We start from the raw sequence: 15,830 nt of genomic DNA, 5'->3' as shown, positions 1-15,830 counted from the left end.
GAATTTTGGTCTGTTTTTTTTAGATTTCTTATACCAATTCCATTGTCCAACAGTTACAGACTATACAGCCAAATTTCAACCCGAAATAAGTTATTGTAGAACAGATGTATTGACATTGATTTAAAAAGAATTGCAATCAGATTTAGGCTGTGTATGGGTCTCCTCACTACTGAAGATTTTTTTCCAGCGTTCAAGCTTGTTTATATTTTGATTCATAAATCGTTTGGAATGATATATCTGTCAACTGTTTTTTCCATGATTTAAATTCTTTACCTGAAAGTCCGTTCTCGTCTAAAGGCTCGTCGGTTGTGCCTAAATATTTGCAAGGCGATGGCCATTGATCTTTGATGAAAAGGTCGCTTTGCGAAAAAATTTAGCACATGCAATTAACGTTCGCGTGACACATACAATGTACGACCGTCGCAAAGTAAGATGATAAACGGATTTTTAGTGCTACCCTTTGGTTAAACATAATTGAAAGATTGTTTAATGAAACGATAGGTTCTATCGAGTAACTGAATAGCTTGCTAATGGGTTATTTCTAATATTAAAAGTTTATCTGTTTATTTACGTTTAAAAGATAACGAAATAGTTCAATAAAATAATTTTCAAATACAAAGCAAACAAACGATATACTAGTACCAGAGTTACCTTAAATACAGTGTTTTCACTGCTCAGCTGGTTCCATCATCAAGTGGATCCCCTCTCCTCCACTGTATCGGCGCTATCCACGATAATCTCCAGGGGTGCACCGACTGAGTTGATCAGACTCAGCCAGGAACCAGATTGATCTTCCAATACTCTTCTCTCTTCCTCCATACCCAACCAGGAGCTTACCCAGCCTGTTTCCCACGTCCGCTTACATCTCCCAGTCATTTGCTGTTGCTAGAATACCAATGGATTGCTGTATGTGCCCTTGTTGTTTCATAATGACGGCTCTTACTTGTCGATCTTCTTCTTCTCCACGACGAACTTTCTGCTGAGCAAGTTCCCTTCTATGTCTTCATCTGCTGACTGCCATAATGGTTGCTGAATGTTGCCAAAACCAAGTCGCCCTGTAGTTACCACTCCCACTATGTTTCTATGTCTTTATCGCCTCTCTGTATCTTCAACAGCGCTCTTGGCCACCCATTTCCTTCCTGTCCTCACATCAAAATTTGCCTCTTTTACCTTGTCATTTCAACTGTTTCTTAGCATCATAACTTTTGGTGACTTTAAGCTCCTCTGTAATTGAAGACAGTGGTTGTTGAAGTTTTGAACTGGTGCTGTACAAGCAATTCACGTAAGCCATTTACGAAAGTGTCTGTTGGACATCCTCTCTAAACTTTCAACTTTGCTTAGAGGTACTTCGTACATCAACAGAGGCTAGGTTATCCTTGGTAATATTCCATGCCGATAACACCACGCCTTGTACTTCCCAGGTAAACCAGACTTGTCAATAATTTCCATCCACCTTTTTGCCTGTGATACCATCTATTCTACACTTTCTCGTTCAAGGAGTCTCTAAACCACTTACCCAAGCTTTTGACCGGTTTCTCCATGATTGCTGGAATAATGTCTCTTCCAATCCTGATATTTCTGTCCTGCGCCTTTCCTTTCATTCATATCAGACTCCTTGACTTTGATGGGTTGAACTTCATACGTGCTCAGTCTATAAGCTCTTGCAGCATCCCCTTGCCTTCCAGAACTGACTTTGCTGTTATCGTCATGTCATCCATGAATGCTCTTGTTGGTGGCTTACTGACCCCAGATGACATTACAGGTCCTCTGCTCATCATCTCTGCTGATTTTACTAGCATATTCATTGCTGCTAAGAATAAAACTACTGATATGGTACATTCTGTAACGATTCCCACTTCTAGTCTTTGCCATGCTGTTGTGTAGTCTGCAACTGTAAACCTCATTATGAATTTGGTAAAATAGTGCTGAAGCATTTCTCTAATTTTGCCAAGTATGTGGTATTTCTCCAAGGTTAAGTCTACTAGCTTCAGTGGTGTACTTCCGTAAGCGTTTGCAAGATCTAACCACATGACAGTCAAATCGCCTTTGTTCTCTTTGGCTTCCTAGATAATCTTTGTTAAAACGCTTGTATGTTCGAGGCACCCTGGTACTCCTGGTACTCCTCCTTTCTGAACTGAGGTGTCTATATAGTTGTTCTCAAACATATATGTTGTTACCCGCTTCGCCATGACTGCAAGACAAACCTTTCCCTCAACGTTGAGAAGTGATATGGTCCTAAACTGTTTCAGCTCTTTAGATTCTTCCTCCTTTGGAATAAAACAACTATCTGATATGATATGAAACTAAACAGACCTAAAAAAAATCCTATTGCACGAGGTTGATTTCTATTTATATCTTTATTCATGTTTACACCACTGGGTCGATGCCACTGCTGGTGGACGTTTCGTCCCCGATGGTATCACCAGCTCAGTAGTCAACACTTCTGTGACAATATGATTGGCTTAAAAAATATATATAGATATATATTATATATATTTATATTTATATTTATGATTATATATTCTCAAAATGTTTATTAAATTGAATAAAATAAATACAGGGGAATATCTATTAAGAAAATCATGACCTTGTAAAAGGGTGTTCAATTGACCGCTCCGTTGCATATAACATATTTACATGCAGACCAGGTGGTGACATGTAGCAATAACAATTAGTTAAAACTGGTCATACATGTATTCTTCAAACATCTTTTTCCAGGTTGGTCAAAACAACGTCAACTTAATAGATATTCATCCCTGTATCTTTTGATTTAAGACTATAATGGTCAAATTAATAGAAACCTTGACATTGTTTATATTCTGTATATATACTGTATAAGGAGACCGTCCGTTATGGACACTGGTCCAGACCGGCTTAATAAAATACTGTTCCAAATAAAATGTGTTGTGTTACACTTCGGTATTGACATGCAGATCAATTATATGGTCATTTTTATAAAGGAGTAGGTCCGGTAAGGACCGATTTTGGCCTCAAATTTCAGGTTCATCTGAGGAAAGATTTTGACCACTTTTTAAACACTTAAGTGTCTATTTCATTTGATTCAATTAATTTATGTGAAAGATTTTAACTAATTCAGTCCTGAAAAATGATCAAATTCAAGCTCAAATATGACAAATCTACCAAATATGCCGAAAAATGTCACTTTTCAGATTTTTGTTGTCATAAATGAAAGTGGCCGCAACCGTGTTCATCCTCAACCTTTATATAAGTTATGTATTATCATCAAATACAACTTACATTTCAATATTTAGGATGAACACGAATGCGGCCACTTTCGTTTTACACGGGAACCGTCTAAAATTTAACTCAAATGCTAGAATTGTGAAGATTTCAGTAATTTAGCATGACTTAATGGTGCTAGTACCCGATATATGTGCATTATATTGTCAATAAACAGCTGCGCCATGGGCGTCCGTCGTCTTGTGTGAAAAGTTTTATGCAACAATCATAAATAGTTTCTGAGAAAGTTTTAAGCAATAACCATATATTGTTTTGAGATACGGCGGGACATATGACCCCCCCCCCTCTTTTTTTTTACAAAAAAATCAAAATATCACTAAAATAAAAGTATACAGATCTTAATATTATGGTCCGCAAATAGTCAAAAAATAACACAAGGACCTAAGAGCTACGGTTCCGCAGCTAAATATAACTAAGAAGTGTGTAAAGTTTTAAGCAATAATCAAAAATCGTTTTTGATATACGGTGCGACATGTGAAAAAAACACACCCCTGTTTTAGTTACAAAGTGCCGTAACTCAAAAAGTTTTAATCTTATTTTCACCAAAAAGTATACAGATCATTTGACCATCATAAGAAACAACTATAATAAGTTTCATGAAATTTGGATAAGGTAGCACTCCACAGTTAGAAAATAAAAATAAAAATGAGCCACAAAATGTTTTATCATATCCTATTCCTGGATTTTTAATACATAAACCTAACTGTTTGTGTTGTACATGTGCATATGCTTGTAATCAGTATCTTCCATAGATTTGATTTTCAAAAGTTAAAAGGTTAAACATAATCCTTTTATGTGTATCCATGGCAACATTCTGCATTTATTTACCATAAAATATTGCAAAAAGGGGGGTGAACATGTCACATATCCCCCCAAAATTTGGATCAAACTAGAATTTCAATGCCTTTGCGTGATAAAATTGAGAATGGAAATGGGGAATGTGTCAAAGAGACAACAACCCGACCAAATAAAAAAACAATAGCAGAAGGTTACCAACAGGTCTTCAATGTAGCGAGAAATTCCCGCACCCGGAGGCGTCCTTCAGCTGGCCCCTAAACAAATTTATACTAGTTCAGTGATAATGAACGCCATACTAATTTCCAAATTGTACACAAGAAACTAAAATTAAAATAATACAAGACTAACAAAGGCCAGAGGCTCCTGACTTGGGACAGGCGCAAAAATGCGGCGGGGTTAAACATGTTTGTGAGATCTCAACCCTCCCCCTAAACCTCTAACCAATGTAGAAAAGTAAACGCATAACAATACGCACATTAACATTCAGTTCAAGAGAAGTCCGAGTCTGATGTCAGAAGATGTAACCAAAGAAAATAAACAAAATGACAATAATACATAAATAACAACTACTAGCAGTTAACTAACATGCCAGCTCCAGACTTCAATTAAACTGACTGAAAGATTATGATTTCATCATATGAACATCAGGCAAAATCCTTCACGTTAGGGGTTTAGTATCATACCATCATAACATATATGAGAAGAACATAACCCGTGTCATGCCAACAACTGTTTTTAGAATAAATGTGTTTAGTTCCGACGCAAAGACCTTATCAGTGACTCAATATTAACGCCAAAATATGCAATCTTTAATGACTTGACAACAGTATCGTAATTATATCCCTTCTTAATAAGTCTATTCAAAGGTTTTGTAAGTTTCTGAGGTGAATACTGACACCTTTGTGCTTTATAAAGAATATTTCCATAAAAAATTGGATGTGAAATACCTGAACGTATAAGAAGTCTGCATGTTGAGCTATATTTACGAATGATGTCTTTATACCGATGATACCTTTTTAGAAACTGTTGACATACATCTTCCTAATGATCAAATAAAAAATGGGTGTCTTTCGCCTCATTTTTTCGTAAAATCTAATCACAAAGTTCGTGCGTTAAAAAGTTGGAAAAAACATAACAATAATTGCCGGACCAATGTATGGTACGGACATGCAAATACGGACTGTCATACAGAAAACAACCTATATTACATACATTACATAATCTTGATGTTCATATAAACCCAATACGAAGGCTATTTTGATACTCAGCTATCCAAAAAATGAATTTTATTGCACACTAGCTCTCATATTTGAAAAATCCACAGGGTCCAAAATGCGAAACTACACACCTAACTGTGGAGTGCTACCTTAAGGTGAAATTGTTCCCCTCCTGCCTCAATTTGTAGTATATTGTCTGTGTTCTACTAGCTGTTACAATTAAAATGGTACCATAGTTTTTAAAATTGGTTCAGTAATAAAGATTTTATGAAGGTTAGCAGTTGATGTTGAAACACGACAAAAAGTGATTTAAAAATAAATGCTGGATCATAGTGAAAAATTTCAAGTCTGTCTCATTTTTGGGGTAAATTTCTAAAAACTTTTCCCTTTTTTCTGTTTAAAATCATTAAATGACCTGAAAAGAGGAAAAAATATACAATTTTTAGGTATTTGAAAGCATTAATAGGCCAATTTGCTGTAAATAGCATACCTAACCTTGTTTTAGAAGCTCTCAAGCAGGGTATAAATTTCTAACAGTACTGGCATCATTAAATTTAATAAATGCCAAATTATAATACAAAATCCTGCTAAAAATGTTTATTTGACTCATTCGCATTCAAAAATATAAAGCGATACATTCTGAGGATATCATATAAAGCGCAATCTTTGGTTACAAGGGCGAAGCTAATGGATTACAAATTTAAGCTGAGTGTCAAAATGTGTATATTTGAATTGGTTGCTAAGGACAGTAAACAATAAAAGAAACATGAATTGCAATCCTAGCAGATGTTTTACCTTTAGAACTAAAACAAGAACATAGAAAACTAAAGATTTGTCATTGTTTGTGATAAAATTTATCTTAAAAAGTGCATTTCTGTGCTTTCTGATGTGCCATAAGGTAGCACTCCACAGTTAGAAAATAAAAATAAAAATGAGCCACAAAATGTTTCATCATATCCTATTCCTGGATTTTTAATACATAAACCTAACTGTTTGTGTTGTACTTTTGCATATGCTTGTAATCAGTATCTTCCATAGATTTTATTTTCAAAAGTTAAAAGGGTGAAAAATAATTCCTTTTATGTGTATCCATGGCAAAATTCTGCATTTATTTACCATAAAATATTGCAAAAAGGGGGGTGAACATGTCACATATCCCCCCCAAAATTTGGATCAAACTAGAATTTAAATGCCTTTGAGTGATACCTTTTTAGAAACTGTTGACATACATCTTCCTAATGATCAAATAAAACATGGGTGTCTTTCGCCTCATTTTTTGTGAAATCTAATCACAAAGTTCGTGCGATAAAAAGTTGGAAAAAAACATAACAATAATTGCCGGACCAATGTATGGTACGGACATGCAAATACGGACTGTCATACAGAAAACAGCCTATATTACATACATTACATTATCTTGATGTTCATATAAACCCAATACGAAGGCTATTTTGATACTCAGCTATCCAAAAATGAATTTTATTGCACACTAGCTCTCATATTTGAAAAATCCACAGGGTCCAAAATGCGAAACTACACACCTAACTGTGGAGTGCTACCTAAGTCGTTCTCAAGTTACGGTGCGACATGTTTTCGCCGGACAGACAGACGGACAGACAGACGGACAGACGGACAGACGGACGAACATCGGACATTTGTATAACATAATACGTCCCGTCAAAATTTTGACGGGCGTATAAAAACAGCCCATATTTATGTAGCAGAAGCATTCTACTGTCCAATAAATAACTAACAGTTTACATTTAAACAATTTTGTAAAACTGCTAAATTTTGGGGCCAAAAAGGGGTCTTACTGGACCTACTCCTTTCCTGTTACAAAACTTTTAATTATTCGAAAAACTAAGGATTTTCTTATCCCAGGAATAGATTACCTTAGCCGTATTTGGCACAACTATTTGGAATTTTGGGTCCTCAATGCTCTTCAACTTTGTACTTTTTTGACCTTATAACCAATTTGATCCGAGCGTCACTGATGAGTCTTATGTAGACGAAACGCGCGTCTGGCGTATTAAATTATAATCCTGGTACCTTTGACAACTAATTATGTCACTTATATGTCATCGGAGGTCTTTGGAAGTCAACTCGATAGTTAGTTAGATAGTATCAAGACTTAAATACACAAAACGAAGCTACATATTATCGAGCCCATGCCCTATTAATTGTTTATTTTAGACTTTTACAATTTGGATAAACGTTTTACATGATTATAAATCAAATATGAGATTTTGAGTCAAATCGGTGAACATGAATTTGACAGCTAGTGCCCTTTTGAAGTAAATATAGAAGAGGTGAGTATGTGCCTGACCATAGTTATAAGTATTTGGACCGTACGCTTATTGTTAGTATATAAATCTTCTATTATTTAAATTTGATTTGAATGTTTTCGATATATCTGATCTTTCACGATTCTTTTCACGATCTACAAAACGCGATCTTTCATGTGGAGAAGGATCTACTACCCCTTCTGGAGCACCTAAGATCACCCCCAGTTTTTTGGTGGGGTTCATGTTGCTTAGTCTTTTGTTTTCTATGTTGTGTCATATGTACTTATATTTGTCTGTTTGTTTTTTTCATTTTTAGCCATGGCGTTGTAGGTTTATTTTCGATCTATGAGTTTGACTTTACCTCTGATATCTTTCGCCCCCTTTCACGATCTTTTGTAAATATTTCATTTTGGCAAACTTTCTGATTAGCTAACAAATATTACATTAAAGGCTTATTACCAATATCAGTATCCTCATCATAGTCTAGTCAGCGATGCGAGTTTCTCTGCAATTATCATTCTAAAAGTTATATAGTATGCTAGCGACCTGGTACGATATAGGGATTAGTAAATTTCATATGGGACGAGAGGGAACCTGAATGGGCATGCGCTAATATAGATGGACGTGTAAAAAAATCTCTCTTGTGGAATGGGACAATACGATGGATAACTAAAAAAATAACGGGTCAAAACTGAATACACTAACAACAGAGTGAATCTTGTATGTTTTAAACAAACATCTACAGCCAAATAATAATTTTTTGTTTACTTATCGAGACATTCCTTTGTCAACATTCAAGGACAAAGGACAAACAACATGGCTGGCTGCCCCCACGGATCAAAACAATGAACTTAATTCAGAACCATTGATTTGTAGTTCACAACCTGTAATGTCTCTTAACACTCCAGCAATTAAACCATCAAACAAACGAAAAGAACTATTAAGTCCGGAGCTTCTCCCAGGAACACAAAAGCAAACAACACGTCAAATAAGACGTCGTAACTCAGTGGGTGATCTTAGAGAAATAGAAAAAAAAATACCTGCACCAAGGAAAAGTATTGCAGATAAAGTCTTAGAAGCACTGTCTAGCCCTGATGTCATTAATAAAATTGTACCCATTCTTGCTGAAAAAATAGGTGAATCTTTTTCCTCAATGATTGAAGAGGAGGTTAAAAAATGTGTTGATCAGCAAGTAAAACCGATAGCTGAATTAGTCGAACAAAATGGTAAAAGACTTGACACTGACAATATTAGGATTAGTAGACTATATTCTAATGTCGAAAACGTCAACGAGGGTGTTAAAAGTAACACCACAATTGTTAATGAAATTGATACAGAAGTTGGCACTCTCTTCAAAAGAATTGTAGAACTTGAAACCAGATTAGAAAACCAAGAACAATATTCACGCCGAACAAGTTTGCGTTTTCATAACATCCGCGTGCCTATCGATCCCCGTACCGGTAAAATTCCTCACCCTATTAGCACTGATATTTATATATTACATGTCTGTAATTCCAAACTTGGCTTGAATCTAACTGTGAACGATATAGGGCGTAGCCATGTTATAGGGAAGGTAAAAAACGGCAAATCCCAGGTTATAGTAAGATTTCTATCATATCGTACAAGAAGCAAGGTTTATACCAACAAAAAAGCCTTAAAGGGTGATGCAGATGGCATATTCATAACAGAAAACTTAACACAGTATAGAACTGGTCTTACACAAAAGTTAGCCGATCTCAAGTATAACCATAAAATTTTCACATACTGGACATCCGATGGTCGCATATTTGCCAAAACAACAGATAAAGGCACCAAAAAACTAATCAAAAACTATGACGACATAACAGCTCTTGAGACAACCACAGACGACGACAATCAACATCTATCCCCAGGTACCACCAATCAGAACAGCGACGAGAACCACAATAATGGCACAGATTAGATTTCAAAAACATAAATAGTGTAAATATATGTATCTTAGACAGTTGTCACTTGTTCTTTAAATGTCTCTAATGTACATTTTAAAAATTGCTTCATGTGTTATTAATATTGCTAGCAAGTAAATCTAGTATAACTTAATTGTATCAAAAAGTGTCAAACAATTAAAACGTTTGAATAAATTCATAAACTCAGGTTACATTGAGAAAATAGTATATTAAAATCAAGTTATACGTTTTTCTTTCTTTTTCCATTTGACATATTTTCCTAATATCGATCTTGTTGTTGGTATTTCTTTTCTAGAAAATAGTATATAAAAAATCAAGTTATACGTTTTTCTTTCTTTTTCCATTTGACGTATTTTCCTAATATCGATTTTGTTGTTGGTATTTCTTTTATTTTCTATTAATTTAATCAAATATATATAATTCTTGAAATCTCGTTTAAAGAATATTTGTAATGGCATCTGTATGTCAGTTATAGTTACAAGAAGCAAATTTAAATAAACAACAACATATAATTGTCCCAAATAATTCATACCTGTATAAAACTATTATACTGCTATCAAATATTGCAATTGAGTTTATCATAGTTGTAGGAAATCAATTTCAAGTCATGTTATCAGATGTTAATATATGTATATTTCATGTGCAGCTACAGAACACCCCTTTTATATATTAAAGCTTTGATCAAAATCAAATAATCAAAAAGATTTGCTATAGATAATAGCATAAAGTATTGAATAGTTTTGTTAAAAAAAAAAAAAAAAAAAAAAAAAAAAAACGGAATTTATATCTAAATTTTGTTTGCGAACTAATTTTCCCATTTTATGAATCGAAAATGATTTCCTTCAATTTAATTCGTTTTACAATGTACTTTTATCTTCTTTGTGTATATATGTTTATTAAATATCTGTATGACTTTGGATGATGATGTGTGTGATCTATTTTTTTTGTGTAACCTGAATGGCAACCTGTCTTATAAAATGTTATTGTTTGTTGTACTTTTACCTAATGGGTAACTGTATCGAACAATACAGGTTAGCCATAGGGTTATTTAACTCATGTAAATTTCATTTTTCCGGATCAGATAATTTTTGTTTCAACGGAGAAACTTTTTCGGAAATTCTTCTTACCAATTGTCGTTGTTCATTTCTCGTCGTCTCCTTGTCGCTTCTTCAAAGCCTTGATCCAAACATAAATGTTTTATTCCTTCTATTTGTGTTACATTTTATCCTTATAATTGGAAGCGTTGAACAAAATCCTGGTCCAATTGAACATGAAAACGATTTTTCTCGTGAAACTGATAACTCCATATCAATATGCAATATTAACATTCGTAGTTTACGAAATAAGATTGATTTCATTCAAAATTTCGCAGAAGAGTTTGATATTGTAACAGTCACTGAAACGCACTTAGATCCAAACATAAATAACGAAGAATTAATGATAGATTCATTTTCACAAAATATATTCCGTAAAGATCGTAATAACGCCGGAGGAGGCTTTACTCATTTATACAAAAGATGATATGTCAGTCACCAGAAAAGGTGTACTCGAAAACCACATTGACGAAACTATCTGAGTGGAGATCAGAGGTATTATGTTGTACTTATCGACCGGAATGGTCAGGTGTTGAATATTGGACACGGCTAAATCATGCTATTGAACTTGGATATCAGTATACAGAAAACATTGTGATTTCTGGAGACTTGAATTCAGATTTATTTTCGTATAATAATAATAAGTTATATGATATAATTCATCAATTTAATTTAAAAAACGTAATTAATAAACCAACAAGATCACAGTAGTACTTTGCTTGATCCAATCATATTAAGTGATGCTATACAATTTTCTTTTTCTGATGTACTGAATGTACCTGATAACATCAGTGATCACGATGCCTCTATTATTTTTTTACAATGTCCAAAGTCCGAAACAAAGTCGTTTAAACGGGAAATATGGTTATATGAAAAAACAGATGTTGAAAAGTTTTCAAATATGTTGAATGCAATTGAATGGAATGAACTCTTTTCCAATGTTGAGGAAGTAGACGAAATGGTCACTATATTCACTGAAAAAATCCTCAGCATTGCAAGAGAGAGCATTCCAACCAAAAAAGTAACTATACGTGGTAATGACAAACACTGGTTTAACAGTAATATCAGAAAAGCAATTCGAATAAGGGATAGATTACGAAAAAAATCAATTAAATCTAAAAAAGAAACGGATATTAATAAATATAAGAAACAGAGGAATAAAGTGAACAATATGAAAAAGGAAGCGAAAGAAAATTTTGAGAAAAACTTGGAAAATATAATACTAGATAACGCTTCAGATTCTAAGACTTATTGGAAAATTATGAAGATGCTGATTAAGCCAAATAGAGGATCTAATAACATACCCCCATTAAAAAATATTCTTAATGATGATCGTTTTGAGGAGTTCGCCGATAGAGACGACGAGAAATGCGACATTCTAAATAAGTATTTTTGTTTCATTTCATCGCTAGCAGATGTTGATGCTCAATTACCCGATTTCGACAAAAAAACTAACAATTTATTGAATGATATAGTGATTAGTACTAGTGAAATTGTTGATATCATAAAAACTATAAATTCAAAAAAAGCGTCAGGCCCGGATGTCATTAGTCATAAGATGCTTAAAATTTGTCCCGAAAAAATTGCAATTCCATTATGTATTATATTTAATAAATCCTTGCATCAGTGCAAATATCCTTCCAGCTGGAAAATTGAAAATGTTATAGCCTTATTTAAAAAGGGGGATAGTTCATTACCTTCAAATTATAGACCTATATCACTCATAAGTTGCATAGGCAAAGTCATGGAACGTGTTGTATATAAATATGTTTACAACCACTTACAAAGATTTAAATTAATTTATGAGTATCAATCGGGTTTTCTTCCTAAATGTTCAACGGTACACCAACTGTTAGAAATATATAATTGCATATTGAACTCACTTGAAAAGAAAGAGATAAGTTGTTTTGTTTTTTGCGATTTCTCTAGAGCCTTTGATAAAGTTTGGCATGATGGTTTATTACATAAAATGAAGGCTTATGGTATAAATGGAAATCTGTTAAAATGGTTTAGAAGCTACTTAAGTGATAGAAAACAAAGGGTGGTTATCAAGCAATCTTCTTCAAAACTTTGCAATATTTCAGCTGGAGTTCCTCAAGGGTCGGTCCTTGGACCATTACTTTTTATAATATATATAAATGATATTGAAGAAAGACTTATTTCTCTGTGCAGACTCTTCGCAGATGACACATCGTTCAGCTGTGCGGATCGTGATGCTTTTCAGATAGAAACTGTGATAAACCATGATCTAGAAAAGCTGAACGAATGGTCCAAAAAATGGTTAATGTCTTTTAATCCAGATAAAACAGAAATTATGTTATTTTCTAATGTTGAAACCCCAGAAATGAACTTTATATTCAATGATAAAAATATACCTATTACAAATATGCATAAACATTTAGGGGTTACATTTAGCAATGATGCTAAATGGAATGCCCACGTTGAGAATATTATCTTAAGCACGTCTAAACATATAAATATGCTAAGGAAGTTGAAATATAAACTGAGCACGAAAAATTTAGAAAAACTCTATTTAGTTTTTATAAGACCTTTATTTGAGTATGCAAGTGAGGTTTGGGATAATATTGGGGTAGGTTATGTCAATAAACTGGAGCAATTACAGCTCCAAGCTGCTAGGATAGTTACGGGGTTACCTATATTCACAAGCTCAAGGGTTATTTATGAAGAACTTGGATGGGAAACATTAGCTGAAAGAAGAGAGAGAAGAAAAATCCAAATGTTTTATAATATTCAAAATAATAATGTTCCAGAATATTTGTCAAATTTAATTCCCCAAAAAATACAAAGTATGACGGTCTATCCTCTACGCAATGGAAATGACATCATTATTCCATTCTGCAGACTAGCATTAACTAATGATTCTTTTATTCCATCAACCATACGTCTTTGGAATAATCTTGATGATTCAACTCGTGATGTGGAATCAATTAATAAATTTAAAACTGAACTAAAAAACCGTTATCCTCAGAGTAATATATTTGTACCGAAGCAATATGAATTTGGAAATCGAAAATTGAATATAATTCTCACCCAACTTCGATGTTTTGCATCATCCTCAAACTATGATCTATATAGGGTCAACATTATTTCTGACCCTTCCTGCCGCTGTGGTGTTAATCGTGAAGATTCCTATCATTTCTTTTTTAAATGTATATTATATTCAGACATACGAAATAAAATGTTTGAAAGTCTGCGCTGGCTTCCAAATGATTGTAAAATTAACATAGAACTACTTACCTCGGGTAGTTGTCTTATTTCTATAGAGCAAAACCATACCATTTTCAAAAATGTCTTTGAGTTTATTAAAAGTTCGGATATTTGGTTGTTTTTTTTGTGGTTTTTTTTCTGTTTTCAAAATAATTTATTCATTTATATATTTTTATTTTTATTTTTATTTATTTTTTCTGTATTATTATTGTTTTCTTTTTCTTCAATTTTCCGTCTTTTGATCCACATTTATATATATATTTACTAAATAGATATACCATTCTTTACATGCATGCTCATACATATATTTTTGTATTATATTGCTATAAATGTTAAATGGAAAAGACTTCATAAGTCTGTTTGACTTGTGTCTTATTTAATTTGTACTTTAACAAATAAAATATGTTTATACTAAACTAACCCCATATGTAATTCCCTAAACCCATTTATATTGCATTAGGTCACAAGCACACTGTGTAATAAATGTATATAAGAAATATTAACATGTGGCATTTATACTATGGGGCCGATCAAAGTGATCAAGTCTTTCATATAACAAACATACTTACATTGGTCTATCAAAAAAAATACCAATTGTTAGCTGTTGAAGAGTTTTCTGTATTTATTTCAATCGTTCATCATCAATGTCTTTGTCTGTTGAAATCTTTGAGATTTTACTTTAACACCCTGAACATGTTTTTACTAAGGTACCTTAGGTACTAACCGTGTGTAGTAAAATAAACTATGCCTTCTTATCCAATATGAACACGATACGGTATTCACGTGATTGATTTTAATTAGCCAATGATATTCCTAAAAATGCAAAGGAGGTTAAATAATATGAAAAAAAGGACTAATCACGTTCACTCTGTCTGAACCCTCTTTACACCATACAATCACATGAACTGTGTACATCACTTTTTATCTGGTCTCAGACTGATTCTTTCATACAAGATTTATATGAAATCATTTTGTTTTAAGCTTTTTCTTGAGTAATTGGTTCATGGAGAATGTAAAAGAAGAAAATGGCAGAGGCAAATAGATTGAATACAAACTTCGGTAAGTTTTAAAATTTCAAACATTATTATATAAACATTGTCAGTAAATAAAAGTGAAACACGTGTTAAGTGCTGCATTATGATGGATCATTTTTCATAGATTCACACAAAAAAAAAGGATGATAACGAAATAAATTTTATGTGAGTATTAATGAACGCGTCAAAAAGGGTAGAAACAGAAAAGATTTTAAATAAATACATACCGGTTTCTAAGACATATTTTAAAGACAAAACGCACATTTACAGGTTACAAAAAATGAAAACAACACATTATTAATTTGATGCGTCCGAAGCGCTTTTCTGGATTTACTTTATCAGGAATGCTCAATTAAGTCAGAGATACCCATAAGTAATAACTTTTTAAATCTCTGAAAAAGAGTTAAAGTCGAAGTAAAAAAAAGTCTGAACAAAATGGACTGCAAGTGTAATATAATAACAACCCGTTAGAATGGGTAATTCTTACATAATAATACAATAGGATTCGTCATAATCAATTCTATCGGATGATACATTATACGATCATCTTCAAGTTTCAGCTTATTTTTGTTGTCATTGGTGTTGACTTTATTTATGATACTGCGAGGCACTCCGTGTTCCCTTTAGAAAATTTATATGTGTGTAGGTGTAACAAAAAATTTGTTCCGGCGTGACATTTGTTCCACCGGAACAAATTTCATAGGAAATATGTTCCACCAGAACTTATGTCACAGAAAATATGTTCCAGCACTATAAAATTTGTTCTGGAACAAATTTTTTAACCAAGTGTGAAATAAGTTCCGGAACAAAAATCACAGCACCATGAATTTTGTTCCAATATTAAAATTTAAAAAAAAAGTGAAATAAGTTCTTGTGATATTAGTTTTAAACGAATCTATTTTATAGAAATTAATGAAAATGTTCTGCTCGAACCTATTTCACAGAAAATAAGTTCTGTGCTTGCATG

This window comes from Mytilus edulis, chromosome 9 (assembly GCF_963676685.1).
Source record: "Mytilus edulis chromosome 9, xbMytEdul2.2, whole genome shotgun sequence".
NCBI classification, from domain to species: domain Eukaryota; kingdom Metazoa; phylum Mollusca; class Bivalvia; order Mytilida; family Mytilidae; genus Mytilus; species Mytilus edulis.
This window is presented reverse-complemented; position numbering follows the sequence as displayed.